We start from the raw sequence: 4,842 nt of genomic DNA, 5'->3' as shown, positions 1-4,842 counted from the left end.
ACAACAAAGTATTTGTGAAATAAAATACAACAAGGGAGAGTCTAGAGACAATTTTTTAAGTGAGATTACTTGGTCACGGAAGAACAAATAGTGCATAGGACCACTACTGTGAAAATAAGAGGATAATTGAGCAAGATATGTATAAATATTCAAGGGGGGAGGAGAGAAGGGTAGCAGAAAAAAGAGGAGGGAGAAAATCACCATGAGAGCAGAGGTTATTGGGAAGATGAGGGAGGGAAAGAAAAAGAAAGACTCATCACCAATCATCAGCACAATCTTGCTCACTGAAAGTGAGGAGGACTTGAAGTTCTTGTGCAGCAGATCAAAGAATACAGCCTTCAGTATGGATTACATCTCATTATCAAGAAGGCAAAAACCTTCACCACCGGGCTTATAAGCAACATCATGATCATTTTATCTTATTTAGATCCATAATATACACGATTGATACCAGCAGTCAGGAGATCAGGAAATGTATTACACTGGGAAAGTCTGCAGTCAGGGACCTCCCCAGATTATTGAGGAACAATGATGTTAGTTTGAGGACTAAGGTGAACCTGACTCATACCATGGTCTTTTCAGTCATTTGCATACATCTTAGATCAGGGCAGTGAATAAGGATGACAAGAGAAGAACTGACGCCTATTAGTTGTGGTGTTAGAGAACCGAGTACCGAGTATCTCATGGCCTACTAAAAGAACAGAAATGTCTTGGAGAAGGTACAACCTGAGTGCTCCATGGGGGCAAAGATAATAAAGCTTTGTCTTACATACCTTGGGGGAATGTTGCCAGAAGAGACTATTCCTTGCAGATTGTCATTATACTTGGGAATGTGGAGGGTTGCAGAAAGAGAAAAAGACCTTCAACTAAATGGATTAACACAATGACTACTGCAAAGGGCTCAAGTGGATCAGAGATGGTGAGGATGGCACAAGATAAGACAGGGCTCAGAGTGGTTGTTCCAGGGTTGTTATGGGTGATCCTTAACAACTACAACAGACCATAGATTTTCATTTTAATATATATTTAAAGGTATTTCTGAATATAATAGAAAAAAAGGAGTTTGGGACGCAAAATGAATTGCATGGTAGCCTGTTAAACAAAAGGTCAGTGGTTTAAATTCTCCATCATCTCTGTGGAAGAAAGATGGACAATCTCCTCCTGTAAAGATTTATAGTCTCAGAAACCATATGTCGAGTTGCTGTGACTTTACAGCAATGAACTGTAATAGGAGAAAATCACCTTTCAGTGAATTTCAAACTCCCTTGGAACTGAGCCATCAATTTTTAGGATTTAGTAGTATCAGCTAATCAAATTTACCTTGCATCGGCACGCTTCTCACTGACACAGCACTTGTTATAAAGAAGGAAATCACTATTATTCTAGTGATTCATGCTTATTTTGTAAATATTAGAGTATTGCCAAGCTAAATCTACAGCCATCAAGCTAATTCCAAATGAAGTTACTACGGTCACCATGTCAATCTATCTCATTGGGGGTCTTCCTAATGAACCTCATTTATGTTTCTGAGGGTGAGATATTCCATTCTTCTCTAGAGGTACAGCTGGGGGATTCAAGCTGCTGATCTTAGGGTTAGCAGTGCAATGCATATGGTTCCGTACCACCAAATATCTGCCTTAGAATATGGAAAACTAAAATACCACCTCCATGGCCCTTATAATGATTCCAATTCACGACAACCTTCTATTTCGTTTCTTTAGCTGGAAATGTGTACAGGAGGCGATTGTTCGTCTTCCTCTGGAGGAACAGATGATGGATCTGAACTGTTGATATTGTGGTTAACAGCTATAAAAAACTGGACATGGCATAGACAGCTGAAATTGACCTCTATTAATTTCACACAGGGGAAGGATACCCATCAGCGACATCCACAGTACAGAATAAATTTCCATAATATCAGATGTGCCTCAGTGCTCTCAAACCTACTCTTAATTCCATACCAATTAATTTGTGAACAGTTTAAGAAATAGAACTTTATGAAGAAGGATATGGCATCATAATTGGAGGAAGATTTTATTAATAACCCGCAATACGTAGAAGACAAACCTTGCTTTCAGAAAGCTGTGTACACTTAATGCACTGAATGAAGAAAGTCTAAGACTATATTCTTCAATATGGATTACATTTTAACATCATGAAAGTTAAAATCCTCCCACCTGGACCAACAGCAAACATGATAAATGGAGAAAAGTTTGAAGCTGTCAATTATTTCATTTTACTTGGATCCATAATCAACCCGTTGGTAGCTGCAGTCCAGAAATCCAAAGACATACTGCATTGGGCAAATTTGCTCTCAAAGACCTTGTTAAAGTACCAAAGAGTAAGACTGTCAGTTTAAACACTAAATTGTGCCTACTTTAAATGATAGTATTTTTTCAATTGCTTCCGACACATCTGAAAGTTGAACAATGAATAAGGAAAACTGAAGAATCAATGCCTTTAAACTGTGGTGTTGGTGAAAAAGATTGCTCTCCCATGGCTGTCAGAAGAATAAACAAATCTGCCTTGGAGGAAGCTGGTTCCTCCAAGGGTTCTTCCTAGAGGTAAGTTGGTGAGATTTGCCTTACATGTTTTGAGGAGTCAGTTATTGGGGGAAAAGGACTTTGGAACTCTTGGAAAAATACAGGATCAGTAAAAGAAAAGAAGATGTTCAACAAGATAAATGGGCACAGTAACTGCAACATGAGCTTGAGAATGGCAAATTGTGAAGATGGCCCAGGGTACAGAAAGGTTTCAGTTTGTCATTCACAAGGTTGCTATGAGTCTCAATTGACTTGATGGCACCTACAGCAACTACACAGGTAGCTGGCATAACAAGTACGTTCAATTACTAGCTTACATGGAGTGGCAGAAAAGTAAACATTATGTTGGGCTCTGAGAGGCTCTCAATCCCTCCCACTAAATATGCTGTTTCTTGTTATGTGTGTTGAGTTACCTGCAACTCATAGTGACCCTATGTACAAAAGCTCTTAAGCCTGCCCTAACTACCGGAAATACAAACTGGGTTTAGCAGACATCATGGCACTAGAGACATTATCACCAATCAATGTCAGATGGATCTTGGCAGAAAGCAAAGAGTACCAGAGGAATGTCTATCTGTTTCATTGACTATACAAAGGCACTTGACTGTGTGGATCACAACAAATTGTTGCTAACTTTGAGGAAAATGGGAATTCCAAAACACTTGATCGTGCTTATGTGAAACCTATCCTTGGACCAGGAAGCAGTCCTCAGAATAGAGCAAGGAAACACTGCATGATTCAAAATCAGGAAAGGTGTGCATCAGGGATGTGCCCTGATGTCTCCATACATTTTCAATCTATATACAGAACAGATCATTTGGAAAGCTGCACTTTATGAGGAGCAATGTGGCATCAGGATTGAAGGAAGACTCATCAACAATCTCTATTATGCAGATGACAACCCTACTTGCTGAAAGTGAGGAGGACCTGAAGTGCTTACTGCAGAAGGTCACAGACTGGCTCAGCACAGACTTCAAAGCTGCTTTACATAGGGTCGCTAGGGGTTGGCACATAACAACAAGAACAACATTCTGAGCCAGTCTCACTAACTTCAACACACCTACCCCCATTATCCCAGTTACTCTGTCAGTCCCTCTTATCCAGGGATCTTCCTCTCTTGTACTGTCGCTCCATTCATCTGAGCATGATGCCTTCTTAGCCTCCAAGGAGAAACTTGGTTTCATCCTCTTCATGACAGACGTGTTTGTTCTCTTGGTGGTCCATACGTTCAATACTCTCCTCCAGCACCACAATGGGGCAGGCAGGAGTGCAAGGAGGTGCTGACGGAGCAGGAAAGGGAAAGTACAAGACACATGCTGGGATGGGGGCCCCAAGGCAACACTGAATGCATTGGTTACTTCGGTAAGTGGGAAATGTCTTTCACCTGCTCCTTTTGTTAAAATGCATATCTGTCAGATATTGTTCTAAAGCTGAGCATCATTAAATATAGGATGATTAAAAATAGAGAATTATTGTTTTCAAGATATATAAACCCTGTAACAAGTATTTCTTTAGGTATTTTTAGCCCTGGACTGCTAGGAGAACAAACAGGTTTATCTTGGAGAGTGTTAAACCAGGCTGCTCCTTGGAGGCAAGGATTTTGAAGCTTCATCTGATATACTTTGGACATGTTGCAAGGAGGGACCAGTCCTTGGAAAGGGACGTCATGCTTGGGAAGGTGAAAAGACAGCACAAGAGAGGACAACCCTCAACAAGATGGATTGATTCGGTGATGGGAGTAATGTGGATGGGTGTGTCAGAGACAAGAAGATTGGCATAGGATAGAGCAGGGTTTAGGGCTGTCATATATAGGGTCGCTATGAGTCGCAGGTAACTCAGTGACACATAACAACAACAACAGTTTTAGCAAGTCAAGAGTGCAAAGTGAATTATTGTAGCTTTCATAAATCATTTGCAAAATAAAGATAAGTATTTTTAATAAATCATTAGCTGAACAAAGTAAGAAAAAGGCATTTCCTTCTAATAATTGGCACTGTGTAATTAGGTTCCACTCTCTCTTCAACTTCCATTTGAGTCAACTACAATGTATAGCAACCCTGGAACATAGAAATACCTACAAGTCCCTATCTCTTTATTGAAGCAGACTGCCTCTATCTTTCCCAGGGAGCAACCAGTGGGTTTGAACTGTAACATTTAAAGGAACTCCAGCAGAATACAAACATAACCAGTTTAAACTGAACATTTTGGAAGGGATTTCTTTGAGTCAATCTACTAATTTCTATTGGCTACTAGGAGCCAAAATATGACTTTGATTTCATACCACCTGAATTTCAGAATC

At 40.0% G+C, this 4,842-nt stretch overlaps 1 pseudogene; it reads right to left on the bottom strand.

The window, feature by feature from the left end:
• LOC102874224 overlaps window positions 1–1,327 on the bottom strand; it is a 3,931-nt pseudogene extending 2,604 nt beyond the window's left edge.
• Between the last annotated feature and the right edge of the window lie 3,515 nt (window positions 1,328–4,842).

The sequence above is a fragment of the Elephantulus edwardii genome, unplaced genomic scaffold, assembly GCF_000299155.1.
Source record: "Elephantulus edwardii isolate Elephantulus edwardi_28Jun2011 unplaced genomic scaffold, EleEdw1.0 scaffold00001, whole genome shotgun sequence".
NCBI lineage: Eukaryota > Metazoa > Chordata > Mammalia > Macroscelidea > Macroscelididae > Elephantulus > Elephantulus edwardii.
Note: the sequence above shows the minus strand (reverse complement) of the source record. Positions and strands in the feature narration are given on the sequence as shown.